The sequence below is a fragment of the Bactrocera tryoni genome, chromosome 2 (assembly GCF_016617805.1).
Source record: "Bactrocera tryoni isolate S06 chromosome 2, CSIRO_BtryS06_freeze2, whole genome shotgun sequence".
In the NCBI taxonomy this organism is placed as follows: domain Eukaryota; kingdom Metazoa; phylum Arthropoda; class Insecta; order Diptera; family Tephritidae; genus Bactrocera; species Bactrocera tryoni.
Window position 1 is genome coordinate 65965159 of NC_052500.1, and position 19209 is coordinate 65984367.

A 19209-nucleotide genomic window follows, 5' to 3' on the forward strand; every position below is an offset into this window, starting at 1 on the left:
CTTTTTGCTAATTTTTCCGCTAGAGGCATTATACCACAAGTGTAAATCAAAATTTCGAAATTTACAGAACAAAAGCGAGCGAACCATTGCTGTGCTACACGAACTCATACAGCATCCTCTCCGTAAACTTCACAAATTTTATTGGTGGCTTACATTGCATTCGTCTCTTTTTTATATAAAAAAATCAAAATATAGCGAATTTCTTCATTATTTTCACTTATCTTTGAGCAGCTGTAACTTTTTTCAATCTCCCTGAATTTAATTTTTTTTTTTTGTCAAATAAAGCTGAAAATTTCACTTTTCCAACACTATATGGTGTGACACATGGAGTATACTGCAGATATACGACTGCTGACATCTATTGACAAAATACGAATTTACTTTTTCGACTACCAATATAACAAGGAAAGAGAGAAAGGTTTTTAGAAATGCAGATTACAATATACTATTTGCTGGAACCACTTCAAATTTCCGGAGAAGATGCCAAAATATAATAAAATTTTTTTAAATCCGCAAGTATATAAAATCAACCAAAATCAGCCACCTCAAACTAAACCCAAAATTCATCTTACTGCCATTTGGCAGTCATCGCGCCAATCAAGGAGTCAGTCGGTCAGTTACAAATGTCAGAGTTGGAATCGGCGCGCAGCGCAGTCGCATTCACAGCTGGATACAAGTAGCACAAAAGCACAATCAATGCATGCGCAGCGATTGCAAAAGGCCAGCAGACACCAACAACAGCAACAACACATTGTGCGCCGCACGCAACCTACTAACCCAAAAATAGTCTGAATCTTCAGCTTGCAGCAGCCAGTTAGCTATTTAGCTGGGCTGGGAGCCAAACTAGCCAGCCAGGCAGCTTCGAGATATTTATTATTTGTGTAGCGTTGCTTGCTGTTGTTGTTGTGGTTGTTGCTAAAACAGTTATAAAGCGCGCATTGCTCAAAGCCACATTTTTCAGTATGAAGTTACAGACTAAAAGCAGCAACAACATTACAGCCAAGTTTTGTCGCTTGTGGCAAACTAAAGCGTAACAAAATAATGTGGCAAGCAAGAGCAACAACAAAAATGCAGCGCATTAAAAGAAAGAAAACAACATTAGAGCAACAATAGAAATTTCAACGTTTACAATGAAATGGCATTGGAAAAACTGCAACAATGTTGGTGCACCGTTGGTTGCTTGTGGTATGCCGTTGCGCCGTTGGTGAGTGCACTAATGTCGTCCATTGCTGTTGTGGCTATGTTGGTGGCGATGGCGGCGGCGGCGGTGGTTGATTAGACTGCAACAATTTCTCTTTCAACCTTAGCGATTCCGGTGCAACATCTATTGGCCTACCAGCCATTATAGCAATGTGTGTGTGTGTATGTTTGTGTGGCTTGGCAGAAATGCTTCACTTATTTGAGCGTTTATGCAGAAAGCATTAGTCGAAGCCAAAGTATTGTGTGTGAAAATGGAAAATCGTGTAAATCGTTCACTTTCTATAACAAAGAAAATGGCAAAACAAATTCGCGTTGGCGAAATTTATTTGTCGCTTTGCAAAAGAGAATTCAAGTTGCTTTGTTTTTATTTCCTTTAAGCGAAATTCACTTAGGGAAGTCTGCTTTTAATTTTCTCAGTTATTTTACGTAGTATTTCAATTATTTTTTTTTTACTTATTTATTTGTTTCTTGCATTTAACTCGCAATTTAAATAGTTTTCTATTTTCTTGGCATGTCAGGAAATTATATAGAAAATTAAATAAATGCTCCTAAATTGTAAATATTTTTCACATCAACCTTTTCAGCGCGTAAATGAATTAAAAGCAGTTAAATTGCTTTGAAATTAAACAAAGGGTGTAGAAATAATAATAAAAAATATAATTAGTATAGGGGTCCTAATTAATCGTGACTAGTCACGTACAAACTTAAGGAGAAGTAATCTAAGAAATTTTTACGAATACTTATTCCGCATATTTACGTTTTGCATAAGTTCCCACAATCGTTACCGTGAGTGCTTTGAATAATATTGGAACCAAATTGGAAATAATTTCTTACCTAAAACCCATAGTATATCAGTTTCTTCTTCTTAATTGGCGTAGACACCGCTTACGCGATTACAGCCGAGTTAATAACAGCGCGCCAGTCGTTTCTTCTTTTCGCTACGTGGCGCCAATTGGATATTCCAAGCGAAGCCAGGTCCTTCACCACCTGGTCCTTCCAACGGAGTGGAGGTCTTCCTTTTCCTCTGCTTCCCCCGGCGGGTAATGCGTAGAATACTTTCAAAGCTGGAGTGTTTTCGTCCATCCGGACAACATGACCTAGCCAGCGTAGCCGCTGTCTTTTAATTCGCTGAACTATGTCGATGTCATCGTATATCTCGTACAGCTCATCGTTCCATCGAATGCGGTATTCGCCGTGGCTAACGCGCAAAGGGCCATAAATCTTTCGCAGAACTTTTCTCTCGAAAACGCGCAATGTCAACTCATCCGTTGTTGACATCGTCCAAGACTCTGCACCATATTGCAGGACGGGAATTATGAGTGACTCATAGAGTTTGGTTTTTGTTTGTCGAGAGAGGACTTTGCTTCTCAATTGCCTACTCAGCCCGAAGTAACACCTGTTGGCAAAAGTTATTCTGCGTTGGATTTCTCGGCTGACATTGTTGGTGGTGTTTACGCTGGTTCCAAGATAGACGAAATTATCTACAACTTCAAAGTTATGACTGTCAGACCCATTTCTTTTGCTCAGTTTAGTATAGATAATTTTAGCAATTACCTTTCAGAACATAGTAGTAATTTCAAATTTAATTAGGAATGTTTATTATCAAGGAATCTTGGCATTTATTTTTTGAAGATTATCTCTTTCAAATCTTGGCCGCGGCTACGACTCAAATGGTCCATCTGTTGAGTCCAATTTTTTATGACTTGTTCGAGCATTTCGACTGGTAACTGGCGAATGACAAGCGTAAAGTTTTGCTCTAAGGCCTGAATTGAAGCGGTATTGTTCGCATATACTTTAGATTTTACTTATCCCCACAGGAAAAAGTCTAACGGTGTGATATCACACGATCTTGGTGGCCGAAAAGTGAAATTATTTGCTCTGCAGTGTCCATTTTTCCGCCCAAGTTGCTGCGAACGGCGCCGAATCGACTTTTCGTATATACTCTCAGCTGCTTTGGGTCAAAAGAATCTTGCGAACTCACTCTTACTTAGTAAGCTGTCGCCAGGGCTAGCTGTCTAATAGTAACTAGCAGTAGGACAGATTATTTCTCACCGGTTTTCACTCCAACGACAACGAGGCCTAAGTGGCCTTCCTTCCCAATTAGTTAGCTTTGTAGATGCCTCCATTATGCTTGCAGAAGTTTACTTTCAAAATTATTTCAAACTCACGTGATATGAAGTTTATAAACTAATGACACTAGATATACTGTGGGCAAAAAATAGTAAAATTATGTTCATAATTTTTAAATTCTTACTTTATTCTTCAAAATCTCTCTCGCCCTCATGAAAGTAATCCCTCTTGGCCAACGCTTTTTCCAATCCAGGAAACAGTTATTAAAATCAATTTTTGGAATAACCTGCAATGCGATACACGTTTAATATCTTCAATTGACTCAAAACGAATTCCTCGCAGGGTTCGTTTGGGTTTTCTGAATAGTCGGGAGTAACAGGGAGTTAACCCAGGCAAATGCGGTGATTGAGGTGCGATACTGGTTGCAAATTTGACGAAAAGCTCACGAAAAATCAATGCAGTATACGACGATGAAGATATGATTAATGCACGTAGTTCAAAAACCAAGAGTTGTCGCCCAATAATTTCGAATAATTTCGACATCTTTTTATGAAAATCTTCACGTAAATTACTCATAAAACTCAAGTAGTATTCGTTCTTGACAGTTTGGCCAGTCAAAAAGAATTCGGAGTGCACCTCACCTTGATAATTGAAGAAAACTGTCAACATAATTTTCATTTTCTACCTGCTTTGACGTGGTTTCTTCGACTTCGGCTCATCTTAGTCACGGTATTCGGCCGATTGATCGTCTGTTTCCGGGTCGAAAACACAAATCCAAGACTCATCGCCAGTTTCATGACATCCAGCTAGTTGAAAAGCATTGCTACAGAGACATTAACGCGACTCTGCTTTTCAAAAAATTTTGGGATTTTGGAGTGAACCGTGCTCTCAGTTTTCTTAGACCCAAATAATCTTTAAAAATGGTTTTCACTGATATTTCCGATATCCAAACGATGCCAATAAGATCTTTGACTATTAATTGTCGATCCTTAAGTGCTAGTTCCGTAATTTTATTGACGTGTTGATCATCAGTTGATGTTGATGGTTGTTCCAGACATGGTTCATTGTCAACGCGTTCTCGACGCTCGTTGAATAATTTGTATCAATCAAAAATGCTTGCACGCGATAAACAATTATCACTGAAGGCCTTTGGCACCAACAATTTGATTCCGAACACAAAATTTGCTGGAACTTCTTTATTTAATAATTTCACTCATCGTAAAAGCCGCTGGATGCACTTTAGGTACTTCAGAGAGACAAGCGTATACTTAACAATAATGATTGTTTTGATGGGACATTTGACGCTGGCAATCATACAAACCTAGAAAAAATATTATAATTAAAAAAGTCTTTCTATTTTTTGCCCACAGTATTCGATATGCTACGAGTAAAAAAATACAAGTATATGTAGCAATATAAAAAATGATATTCTACTTTCAGAAACGTTAAAATGGCTCTAAATGAATTAATGTTAAATTTAATTTATTTTGATCGATATTTACTTTTATTTGCGCGCCGTGACTCAAAATACTGCAACGCATTAGGTGCAATTAGTTTTTTTTTTTTAATATGACAAAAAATTATTTTTGTTATATAAGTCTAAGTGTCACTTCTAAATTTTAGCAAAATTCTGTCATAAAACAAATCGATGCTATAAATCTGTCTGAATTTAATTTGTACTAATTTTTATGATATTTGCGAAGTGAACATATTTATGTACATATATGTATGTGTTTTTATATGAATATTTACAAATGTCTATATATGTGTACGAAGATGTGCTTTTAATATATTGAAAAATCTACCAAATGCAACTTAAAATGAATTATCTGCCAATACACATTCATATCAATATTATAGCAAACTTAAAAACAAGTTTGACGCTTAAGTCTTTCGATTCTGAACAAATAAGAGCAAATATGATAAAACATGTGAAATGAAAGTGAATGGAATTGAAAATTAATTACTTAAAATAGAGACTGGAGTTGTGAGATATAAAATAAAATAAAAATACATAATATTCCTTTTGTATATAATTTTGATTTTATACCATTCTGCTTGAATATATTTTTAATTTTATTTAAAAAAAAATAAATAAAAAAATGTAAATACACAAAAAATCAATCTCCAATACATTCACAAATATAATCATTCAATACAAAAGAAAAAAACAAGAAAAAATCAAACAAAAATACTTATGTGTGCATTCCTCACAGTCCGTCTGCCACAAAGTCAAGTTAAAGGTTACATCGCGAACTTGCCAACTGCCAAATCGATGTTGTCTCGCAATTCAATAGAGTTGCTTAGCTTCGCATGCTGCATATATTATGTGCTCAGTGTCAACAATGACCAGCTATTCGCATCAACGCCATCAACTCGCGCCACTTGCGGTCTGCAGGTACAATATATTGCAGCTTCAACGTGTGTGATGTTCGCCAAAATGAAGAAGAAGCATTGTGAAGTACTGTTAAAGTGCAAAGGCGACGGGCAAACCAACGTGATAAAGCCGTCTTGAGATTTGAGTATTTTGTGAAATAAATATATGTGAAACTGACTGTGGTAACATGAGCTGCATATGTGAAAAGGCAAAAGGCAATGAAGTAGTTAAGCTGAGAAAAGACTTGTAAATTTTTGTGAAGAAGTAAATAAATTTTGCTTGCATTGATTTTATTATTTGCTGGTAGATGGTTTTTCATGAAAATCTGATTTACAGAAGCAGCAAAAAAATTTTTGTTGAGAAATCATTCTGAAGTTATAGAGAAGACACATAACTCTCGGCCCATCTACAGAATATTCCCTTCTATGGCGGCATCTATGGACGATGAATTAAGACTTATTCACACTTTTCCATCAGCTTACCCGTATTACTTATCACTAAAATGTAGCTTAAGTCAAAACTTTTTTAAAGAAATTGTTTATAGATCCAGAGCTTAGGACACATAGGGCATTGAGAAGGTCATTATAAACGTAAAATACATAAATATAGATGTGTAATGTTAGTTGTCGCCCAAAAAAAAAAATCGGATTATGCTCCATTGTACTTTTGCAGAAGGCGTCTATCTTTAAGCTTCAAAGTTCGGTACGATTTTTGACGATGGATTACAAAAAACATTCCCACGATATGACGGCCTTTGTAAATTGTTAATATTGCCTTATACATTTGTTTATAAAAACAAGTATGGCAAAACTAAGTTGTTGGTTATATGGAGACTTGGGCAAGTTTTCACCCGATTTTATTCATTCCAAGCCCAAAAATGTACCGTTATTATAAAACACAAACTCTCTCAATTTAAATAAGATACCTCTCGGCCGTTATATGCGCTATAAAGTCCGCCAGAAGTTCAAAAATCTTTATATTAGTTGTAAACCCATTATCAACCGATTTTTTATACACAGAGATGCTAGGATACTATAAGTATCAGGTAAGATTTCTCTCTAAAATGCAATTATATATCTCACACATTGACCAATATTTTCGATAAAAAACTATAGACTCTGTGATCTACATTTGGTACCCAGGGACTCGAATAGTTTTGGTTCCAATTCTACAATTTTGTTTTGGCCAAAAGGCGGTATACTTCAAAGGCATTTTTCGTGCAAACCTTTAACCCATTATATTAATTGCTTTCTGATTTGTGCACAAAAGAAAGTGAAAGAATCAAATGAAATTTAAAATTACGCTATATCGGAAGGAGGCGTGCTTGTAGTCCGCTTTCACGCAGTTTCACATCGTAACATAGAAGTATTAGTAGAATGTCACTTACCGAATTCGGATTCGATCTGAGATACATGTGTGATTCCCCGCTCTGGAGATCATTATCTTCGACCGACCAATAATAAAGCAAAAGAAGCTTGAAGCTGCGCATCCTGCTGTATCAAAGCTTCGAGACATTGAACTAAGGCTCAGCGGCACTATGGATGCGGTATCATACTTAGTTAGGGAACAGTACTCAGAGATATGCAATTTTTTAATAAATAACAAGTAAGGAAGGGCTAAGTTCGGGTGTCACCGAACATTTTATACTCTCGCATGATAAAGTGATAATCGAGATTTCATTATACGTCATTTACATATCTTTCAAATACCGTATTTTTTTTAAATTTTATTCCGCTATCATCATTGGTTCCTAATGTATATACTCGTATTATACAGAGAAGGCATCAGATGGAATTCAAAATAGCGTTATATTGGAAGAAGGCGTGGTTATGAACCGATTTCACCCATATTTCGTACATGTTATCAAGGTGTTAAGAAAATATTATATACCGAATTTCATTGAAATCGGTCGAGTAGTTCCTGAGATATGGTTTTTGGTCCATAAGTGGGCGAGGCCACGCTCACTTTCAATTTTTCAAAAAAGCCTGGGTGCAACTTCCTTCTGCAATTTCTTTCGTAAAATTTAGTGTTTCTGAGGTTTTTTGTTAGTCCGTTAACGCACTTTTAGTGATTTTCAACATAACCTTTGTATGGGAGGTGGGCGTCGTTAATATCCGATTTCTTCCATTTTTGAACTGTATATGGAAATGCCTGAAGAAAACGACTCTGTAGAGTTTGGTTGACATAGCTATAGTAGTTTCCGAGATATGTACAAACAACTTAGTAGGGGCAGGGCCACGCCCACTTTTCCAAAAAAATTACGTCCAAATATGCCCCTCCCTTATGCGATCCTTTGTGCCAAATTTCACTTTAATATCTTTATTTATGGCTTAGTTATGACACTTTATAGGTTTTCGGTTTCCGCCATTTTGTGGGCGTGGCAGTGAGCCGATTTTGCCCATTTTCGAACTTAACCTTCTTATAGAGCCAAGGAATACGTGTACCAAGTTTCATCATGATATCTCAATTTTTACTCAAGTTACAGCTTGCACGGACGGACAGATAGACATCCGGATTTCGACTCTACTCGTCACCCTGATCACTTTGGTATATATAACCCTATATCTGACTCTTTTAGTTTTAGGACTTACAAATAACCATTATGTGAACAAAACTATAATACTCTCCTTAGCAACATTGTTGCGAGAGTATAAAAATATTTTAGGTATATAAAAACAGTCTATTCGTTCCCCTAACATCTACCAATAAGTCCACAATCGATAATATGGATAAGGAAAACTACATGTCCATTGATGAGTCAAACGTGGAATCAACTAAAGATAAGTATTTTTCTGTCACAATCATTTTACGTAAAAGGTAGCTTCAAAATAAATGAATGCAAGTCTAATTCAAATTGAGGTTGAATGTTTAACAAAAGAAGGCTAGTGAGCTTAATTATAGAAACACCGAAGAACTTAGAATACTGCCAATAATAGACATATCGCAAAATTACTTTAGGGTAGTGTATTTGGTTAGACCATAGGAAGGTTCTATAGTAGAAGTCATTATTAACTCAAAAATCGTAAAGATTTACTACAATGATATTGGCTGTATCAGGAAAATTCGCAGAATATCCTGAAACCTTAGCACATTACCTTTGCAAATATTATTACTTTAAGCGGTTGAGACTAGAAAGTTTCTATGTCATCGAGAGCTTCAAAAACAGACTTTGAAAATTTATAAAATTCAGCGAGTTATTGAACGGTGCTTAGTTGGGATCCAATTAGGAGTTTCTGATCAGGCGATCTTTCGACTTTTACTTTCACCAATTCAACCAACCAATTTTTAGCTTTTTTGTTACCATTTTGCAATTTTTTAAATTGCAACGCATCTTGTCTATTGCTCCACTCTGGCCTTTTACTTAAAACTAAAATAATATGTATAATAATGTTATAAAGTATACCAAAGAAAGATAATAACTATTTACTGTCATTCCCAAAATAGATATATTTACATAAAAAAAAAAAACAAAAATATTACAAAAACAATTTTTTTTGGAAAACTCATCTCTTTCTTTGTTTTCCCATCACCACATAACTGTAGGTAATGCCTTCATATTTTTAATTATTAACGGTAAATATTCTAGCCCAGTTTGCATACATACATACACAAGTAATGTGAATGATCTAGACATTGAATATTCTGTGCCGGTAGAGCATACCTAACTACAATGCCATTGGAGCGTTGAAAAGTAAGTGTTTATGCAGCTGCACACCTAAACCTATAAATACACAAGTTACTAGATATGCCTTTGCACATTTCCATACACACATAAATATAGTAAACAGATATGCATTGAAAAGAGGTCGCTAGCATCGTCTCTAAGTTTTTTTTGTTAATTCATTTTTTTTTTTTGTTGTACTCATGTCTGTATGTAGTTTAGTTTAGTTTTGCATGACTGACTGCCGCTCAGCTGAATGAAGTTCAGTTCAAAGTCAAGTCGTTATGTGTTAAGCTATAAACATATGTAAATTTGTATTTGCTAAATGAAGAGCAGCAGAGAAATTTAGAAGGTTGTGTTTTTGTTGTAATAAGTGCACGAAAAGGTTTTTTGTAAAAGAAATTTGCATGCTTGTACTATATATGTAATATGGAAATGGTGATTATGTGGAGTGAATGGACTGTTATGCTCTAAAAAATAAAATAATTGTGAATATATGTTATTTATTCTTAATATATGCATATCTGTTTACGTTATTATCTTATTAGCATTTCTTCTTCAGGGGAATTAGGTAATATATTCTCAGTTCGAAGCCATTTATTTCGAAACTACATATGTATATGCAGGATTTAGCTTCAATAGTATGTTTATGTTTAGTTTTTTTTAATTTACACAAATTAAGGGGTTATCTATTTCAATTATTATTCGAAAGAACATTCTTTCGCCCACCCGTTAAAATTTTCGATAACCCGTTCGAGCATTTTGACTGGTTATTGGCGCGTGATGTCTTGCTCCAAGGCCGGAATCGAAGCGGCATTGTCCGCATTGACTTTAGACTTTACATTTTCTCAAAGGAAAAAGTCTAACGTCGTGATATCAAACGATCTCGGTGATCTATATACCGGCCCAAAATGTGAAATTATCTGCTCTTCGAAGTGTTCATGCAATAAAATCATTGACGTGTGGGAAGTGGTGTCGTCCTGTTGAAACCAATTGACGATGAGATTATGAGCTTCGATTTCAGACGTCAAATAGTCGGTTATCATGGCGCAATAACAGTCACCATTGACGGTTATCTTCTCAGCGCCATCATTTTGAAGAAGTATGAACCACACCATACCGTTCTTTTTTCTGGACGAAATGGCAGCTCTTGGATTTCTTCAGGTTGCTCTTCGTCCCAAATGCGGTAATTTTGCTTGTTTACATATTTACATACCCATTGAGCCAGAAATGGGCTGAACAAAATTTGGCTCGAAACGTCGGATCTTCTTGGAACTTTTCAAGAGTGTATAAAGGAAAGCAATGTCGCTTGGGAAGGTCGATCGGCTTTAGTTCTTGCACAAGCTGTATTTTGTACGCATTCGATTTAAGTACTCGACGTAGAATGTGCCAAGTCGGAGCTTTCAGAGTCAATACAAGCAAGACTATTTTCCATACACTTGTTATATATAAGCATCTTTAGCAAATTATGTATTTTTCACTCTCGGCTTATTTGTGTTGCCCCATTCGATTCATTGGTAAACAGTTTCGACGTCATACTCATAGACCCACGCTTTATCACCGGTAATGATGAGTTGGCTTGATGTGGGGTCTGCTCTACGTTGGTCTCTTTTGCGATCAATACGATACTTTACAGCGTATTTGCAAATGATTCAAGTCTTTTGATGCGGTTCTAGTATTGATACCCACCCAAACAAGTCAAGCTTCCTCCTCAAAACTTTAACCGAAAGTCGTGAGTTGAGTCGATCCTTAAGTGATACTGAGATCCTCTGACGCCAATACGATTATTGTAAAGCACAGTTTCTTTAACCGTTTCATTATCATCATCAGACTTGGATGTGCGACTCGCATGAGGCAAGTTTTCTATGACTTCACGATGCCTATGCCTACTTTTTGTGCAGCAATATGATGTTAACTTTTTTGTTCAAAACACTGCCTAAAGCGTATGTACATATATAGTATTTAGTTGAAAAAAAAATAATTATTAAATCTATATCCATTAAGTTACTGAGAAAATTTTTGTAGTGATGTCATTCGTTAGACACTGCATATTATATTTATTGATTTTAGACGTTGTGATTTCCATCACATAATCTATTTTAACTGAACGTCTTCATTCTTTGTTGTCTTCTTTTAATTTTTCCCCAGAAATTCGGAAGAACTTTTGGTTCGGACAGTTTCCATAATTAACCTTGTATATTCCGAAGTCAACTCAAATGTAGGCATTATTTTATAAACGAGGAAACACGCCTCGTTTTAGACAAAACACAGATGTATTTTTTTAAATTTTTTTCCAAATTTTGTTTTTTTAATTTTTTCAAAATTTTTATTTTCAAATTTGTTTTTCGATTTATTTTTCAAAATTTCCAATTTTATTTTAAATTATTGTTTTAAACATCTGTTTTCAATTTTTTTTTTATATTTTTTTTACAAAACTTAATTTTTTTTTACTTTTTTCTTTCAATCTCTTTTAAAATTTTTTATTAAAAATTATTTTTCTTTATATCTTTTAAGTATTTACATCGTTAATGCAATTTGTTAAGCTCAGTCAAAATAAGAAACATTTACATTAGAGTGATACAAAAAAAAAATTTTTTCTTATTATCAGATTGAAAAATTTATATCTCGCTTCCAACTACTTGAAAAAATATCTTGTTTCATAGATTTTGTGGGAAATTGAATGCTCTACAAAAAAGGTCTACCATGATAAAATTCATAAGAAATAAAAAATTTTCCCAAAAATAATCAAACTTCAACCGTTAATATCTTTTAAACGGTTGGGTTTACGAAAAAATCATAATCAACCTTTTTTGTAGAGCATTCAATTTCCTACAATATCCAAGGAACAAGATATTTTTTCAAATAGTTGGAAGCGAGATATAAATTTTTTAATCTGATAATAAGAAAAAATAGAAAACTCTATGTAGGAGGACCTTCCCGTTACAATTAAAAACTCATGTTTGGAGAGGCTTTCTTAGAGGTGTCTCAGAACCTATTTTTACAAGTACGAAACGAAAAAAAAAAAAATTTTTTTTTTGAATCACTCTAATTTAAGTACATATTTCGACATCAGCCCACATATAGGCATTTGTTTATAAACAAAGAAATATGCATAGTTCTTGGACGAAAAACTCATGTAAAATTTGATGTAAACATTTTTTTTCAAAATTATTTTTTCAACACTTATTTACAAAATTTTTTCTTCCAAAAAAATTTTTTTTTTTTCATTTTTTTCAAATTTATTTTTTGTTTTTTATATTCTTATTTAATAACTTTTTCTTAATATTGTTTGAGTGTCTACTTCATTAATACCACCTGCTTAGCTCGAGCAAAATAACGAAACAAATTTCTACATCAGCCAAAATTTATTTTAGTTTTTGGACGACAACCTGATGTTACATATGTTGTTAAATTTTTTTTTTTAAAATTTATTTTGAGTTTTTTTTACCTGTTTTTTTAAATTTTTCAAATTTAATTTACTTTTAATTTTGTTTTTTTTTTTAATTTTCGTTTTATAATTTTTTCTCAATATTAATTTTAGTGTCTGCTTGGTTAACACTACTTGCTAATCTCGGTGAAAATAACGTACAAATTTTGACATCAGCATAAATGTAGGCATTAGTTTATAAACAAAAAATAATTAAAGCTTTTGAACGGCAATTTAACAAATTTAACATCACTAAATTTGTTAAATTTTTTCAAAAATTATTAAATTTTTTTCTTCAAAACTTTTTTCCTAATATTTAATCATTTTATTATTGTTTACCTGTATTAGTTTTTCTTTTAATTTTAATTACTTTAATGTGCTGAGTTTTTAAAAAAAACTTTTAAAAGTAATATAATTATGGTAATTTAATTTTTTTCAAAACATATTTTCGACATTAGCAAAATTATTTCACTAATAAAAACAAAAATATACCTATTTTTTCAAAATTTTAAAATTTTTTTTTAAATAAGTTTATAATTTTTTTCTAAATATTTTTCATAAACGTTTTTTCACTTTTTTTTAATCTTTAATTGAACAATAATTTGTATTAAATTCAATTATTATTTACTTCACTATTCTGAGTCACTAAAAATCTCTTAAAAGTACATAATATAATTATTGCTGCTGAGTCGTTTCATTGACGCTCTCTGAACTTAGTAAAATCGGATGACAATCAATCTTATGCCATTATAATCGTATTGTTTATCCAATTCGCGAATTTATTAAAATTTTTTTTTTTTTATTTCTTACATATTTATTTATTTCGAAACTGAAATTGTACGTATGTATTTATATACAATTGCTTGCATTGGCTTATGACTTCGAAAACTTATTGCAATCGAAATCTAAGCTAATCTCGACGAAAAATCTTTGCACAGTAACTCCTTCAGGTCATACAAGCTTCTTTGTTCGTTGACCTCTACGCGAGCAATCGATGCACGCCTTTGTGTGGCACGTGGCACTGGATTAGACATAATCCACAACGACGTTTTGTACGAACTGGCGCCTAGCTGGCACCTTCACAACTTTAATGTGCCAAACAATTTATCATTTTCGAAAGACTGCAATAATTTACAGTAATAAAAACGCACAGCGATGGTCGGTCAAGCGATTGGCAACGCAACTTCGCAACAAATTCGGACAAGGCGAGAATTAAATTACAAATAATAAAACATAAAATAAAATAAAAAAAAATTGAATAAAAATCATACACCTAACTTATTTACATACAAACGGTGTGTTTGTGTGCGCTTAGCAATATTTAAGTGCGCACAAAAAGTCGTGCCACATTGGCACTTGCAACCTGATAAACGAAAATTGATTGGCCACAAAAGATTTACGAGCGCACAGCACAAGCCAAAAACGCAGTCAAAGCCGAAGTCAAAGCGACCAGCGGCCAAAATAGACAGGTTAAGAGTCAAGTCACCAAGCCAAAGCGTCATGGCTGCGCTAACAGTGCTTTGTGCTGTTGTTGTAGATAGTAGTTGTGCTATGGCGCATACTTATGCTTGTTATTGTTGTTGTTGTAGATTTATGCCATGCAAAGCTGCACTTCACTACCCATTTGATTGGCGTTTGGAATATAAAATAAATACGCGTGCATAGCGTTTACTTTATTACCGTTGCGCCACACAGCTGATCGCTTGTCATGCAGCAGCTGACGCTACGAGACCGACCAAGTGGCATGGCGTGTTGCAGGCGTTGGCGGTAAATTGTGGCACTGACGGCGGTCAAAGTGCAAAATTGCGCTACAAACATTCGCGAACAAAATGGAAATATATTAAAACAACAATAACAAATATTATTATATTTTACAGAAACAAGAATATGGAAATCTGGGGAAACAAAAATAATAAGTGTTATTGTTTTTGTAGGAACTAGAAAAACAACAACGTTAACTTTGGCTACATCGAAGCCATAATACCCTTTACAAATAAAATAAAGTTTTTCATACAAGGCTTTGAGTTGGATCGTTCAGTTTGTATGGCAGCTATGGGCTATAGTGATCCGATCTGAACAATTTCTTCGAAGAATATACCGTTACTTTAAATAATAATGCATGCCAAATTTCGTGAAGATATCTTGGTAAATAAAAATGTTTTCCTTAAGAAGACCTTAGTTGGATGGTTCAGTTTGTATGGCAACTATATGCTATAAAGATTCGATCCAAATGATATCTTCGGAAAATGTACCGTTGGTTTGGATAATGATCCCTGCCAAATTTCGTAAAGATATATCGTCAAATAACAATGCTTTCCATACAAACACTTGATTCTGATCGGTCCGTTTGTATGGCAGCTATATGCTACAGTTGTCCGATTTAAACGATTTCTTCAGAGATTATTTCGTTGTCTTAAATAATAATCCGTGCCAAATTTCATGAGGATACCTCGTCAAATAAAAATGCTTTTCATACAAAGACTGGATTTTGATCGATCAGTTTGTATGACAGCTATATTTTATAAAGATCCAATCTGAACAATTTCTTCATGGAATGGTCCATTGTATTAGACAATAACCCATTCCGAATTTCGTGAAGATATCTCGTCAAATAAAAATGCTTTCCATACAAGGCCTGGTTTCTAATCAGCCCGTTTGCATGGCAGCTATATACTAAAATGACCCGATATCGGCGGTTCCGACAAATCAGCATCTTCTTTGAGAGAAAAGAACATGTGCAAAATTTCAGGGCGATATTTGAGGCTGGCGCCTCAATATATAGACAGACGAACATCAACTCAGTTCGTTACGCTGATCACAGACCATACTTTAGAGGGCCTACGACGTTTCCCTAAATTGGACAAAATTAATATAGTGTACCCTGTTCAGGGTATAAAAATATTGTCTTTTTGATTTTACGATTTTAATTTTTTTTTTAATTTTTTTTTTAATTTTTTTATTAATTCTTTTTCCGCCAAAAACAAAAGCGCAAATAAAACCGCAATTTTTATTGTTATTGCCATGAGTTGTATGTTAAAAATATTGAACACAATAACTGTAAATGTGGCAGTAGAAGTGTGACTCGCGCTTTTTTGTTGTTGTAGTTCATAGGGTGAGTGGTCGGCGACAATTGAGGTTGGGTGATGTTTTGTTCCACACAAAGAGAATTGTATGCAAACAAACATTTTTTCTAGAAAAAGAGACTGGTATTCAAACAAAAGTTTTTATAGAAAATGTTGCAAGAATAAAGCATTTTTTTAATATTAAAAAATTTGCTGACTATCGCTTTACAATTTTTTATATTTTTTAACATTTTTTTTTGTTTTTATTTCACTTATTTCTTTTATTAGAAAATTTGCTCACTATCGTTTTAAATTGTTTATATTTTTTTAAATTTTTTTTTATTTTTCCAAACAAAATTTTTTTTCTTCAATTTTTTTGTTTCAAAGCTTTCTCAGCATTTTTATTTTTTTTTAATTTTTTTCCTATTTGCCATTTTCAATTTATTGAAAAATTTGCCATGCAACATTTTATTTTTATTATTCCGATTTCTTATTTACAAACATATTTTTTTTAATAATTTTTTTCTAACCCCACAATGACTCAACGCCAGCGTTTTGTACACCTTTGTCAATTTAACGCTGAGTAGTGCGCATGTGTACATGGAAATGTGGCACTGTTATAGAAAAGCAAATGCGAAAAAGCATTTTTGTTGTACGAATTCAATTGATCGAGTGGGTAAACAAAAGTAGGCTATGGTCAATATAATGACTTTCAAATATGAATATGCGCTAAAAAATGTTCTCGCTGATATTTTGCGCTGATAATTTGATTAGTGTTGCCGAAAAGTGAGTGAAGTGATTGTGCCTTTGCAAAAGTGAAAAAAATACTCTATGTAAAAACATAAAGCGGTAAGAGAAGGTAGAATTTGTGTATAAATATACAAATAATTGGTCGCCTTCATTTCGAAATTAAACAAAAATATGCAAGCATAAAAGTATAAAAAAATTTTGAACAGTTAAAAGTTTGATAAATCTGAAAGTTGTAGCGCTCCGGCCTATAAATATGATATGCATAAATATTTGCCATAAAAGCATTTAAGTGAATTGAAAGCTGTCAATAACTATCCAACAAAAACTTCTCACATAAAATAATGTAATCAAGCGACAAATCTTCATAGATGTAGCAATAAATTGAGACATCAAAAATTTCAATAGAATACGATTTTGACGAATCTTGTAAAGCTTTTAGCCTTTCCAATAAAAAAAAGGAAAACCTTTACTTACGCTGCATGGCAGCTATAATATCAAACACAAATAAAAACCTTTTTCATACAAGAATTTCATTTTGATGGACAGTTTGTATGGCAGCTATATGATATAGTAATCCGATCTGGAAAATTTCTTTTTATATATTAGTGTTCCCCTAAAAAATTATATCTGCCTCATTTCGTGAAGATATGTTGTCAAATCAAAAAGTTTTCCATACAAGTACTTGACTCCGATCGTTCAGTTTGTATGGAAGCTATCAGCGGTTCCGACAAATAAGCAGGTCCTTAAAAAGGAAAGGACGTTTGCATAATTTCAGATTGATATCTCAAAAATACAGACTGACAGATGAACATGGCTAAATCGACTCAACTCGACATGATGATCATTTATACATATACATATATACTGGGTAGTCGAAAATCAAATTTTAACTTTTTTTTATAACAATGAAAATAAATAAATAAAAAAATATAGTATGTACCATTTTGGTGAACCACCTTGTGCCCTTTTTTCGCTAGAATGGAAAACTTTCATCAGTGTAAATCGAAATTACTACTCGAACTGGTACAGCAACGTCTCCGCAAACTTCACAAATTTCATTGGTGGCTTGCCTGGCATTCTTCCCTTTTTTATACAAAAATTTCTAAATATAGCGAATTTCTTCATTCTTTTCACTCATTTTTGAACAGCTGTAACTTTTTTTCAACTTGCCCGAATTTAATTTTTTTGTTTAAATGAAGCTTGAACCTTTCCAACACTATATGGTGTGACACAATGTGATTGTTAGCACTGGAGATATACTACTGCAGTGACATCTATTGACAAAATACAAAAACACTTTTTCGACTACCCAATATATATTTTATAGGGTCTCCGACGTTTTTTTCTAGATTTTACAAACTTCGTGACAAAATTAATATAATCTGTTCAGGGTATAAAAATTATTATAAATAAGGTTCTGTTTTGAAGGGTTTTGTAAAATTTAAAACCTTTCGAATAATAAAAAACAATATTATTAAGGAGTTATAAATTGCTTAGCCCTTTTGCTACTGTAACTGCAATTAATAATTGGTCTTTGACTTAGCTAATTATATTATTAGTTTTTGGCCTAAATGTAGGCAACAATTGTCTGTTATTATTCTTTGCTGTTTTATTTATTTCATTTTTTCATTGTGTGAAGAAAAGGTTTAGAAAGCTAAGAAAAGGTCCCAGTTAACAAAACTGGTTGATTGGCGATTTCAAGATCAAAAAGTAGGTGCATGTCTTGACTAAATATTGAAGCCCCTAATACTATCAGCCTAACTGTAATCTATATTTTTTTATTCTCCTGTGCGCCAATTTTTAAAATAATGAATAATATTGGCGGCTTTGGCAGATATAAAAAAGGTAAAAGGAGATTATGTCTGCTTCTAGTACTCCTGAATCTCAACAAAGGACAGACCTGCGTCGCTTAAAATAGTCTAATTCATTTATAAAAGAAATCTATCTAAAGATTTATTTATGTTAGGTTGTTGAAGACAATTCAAAGGAAAGTAGTGCTTATAAAAATCTATCTGGTTTCAAGAAATGTCATGATGCTTGTATAGCTTTAAAAATCTTTCAGCAATTTTGACAAATATCAGGATCTATATCATAAGGGCCGATTGATTGACGATCGATAAGTTAAAAGGAGATAGAGATATACAGTGCTAAACCACACAAATATAGTGCATTTGTAAAAGCAAAAGAAAAAACCAAAAAATCATTCTAAACTTCCATTTTTGTAATGTCGTTAGAGTCTCTACAATTCAGAGAAAATATTTAGGCAAGTAGTGCACATAAAAATCTATTTGGGTTCGAGAAGTGTCGTAACACTTATATGACCTCACATTTTTATCAGTAATCATAAATGAAACTCATAAATTCTTCGAGGGTAATTTAGAAAAGTTCTATCGAAGAAACACAAGGTATGGAAAATACCACGCAGAAGATTGTCGATTGGTTTTATACTGTACCCTATGTTATCCAGTGACTGAGGAACGTATAATCATATTCAATGTCGTAGCTGTCATAAATGTTTTATGTAAATTTAATAATTTGCAAATTAACTCCGGTGACGAATGTATTTATTGAAATGCAAGAACCCTAAAGGTATGCTTCTCGAAATATATCAAGATGCTTGCTATACATTGTAGGAGAGTAATTTTGAGAGAGATTCCATAGT

The 19209-nt window shown here is 33.3% G+C and overlaps 1 protein-coding gene across 7 annotated transcripts in view; it reads left to right on the plus strand.

Annotated features, from left to right (window-relative positions):
- LOC120767633 (pneumococcal serine-rich repeat protein) overlaps positions 1 to 19209 on the plus strand; it is a 164238-nt gene that overhangs the window by 116110 nt on the left and 28919 nt on the right. The gene's annotated exons all lie outside the window — the stretch shown is intronic.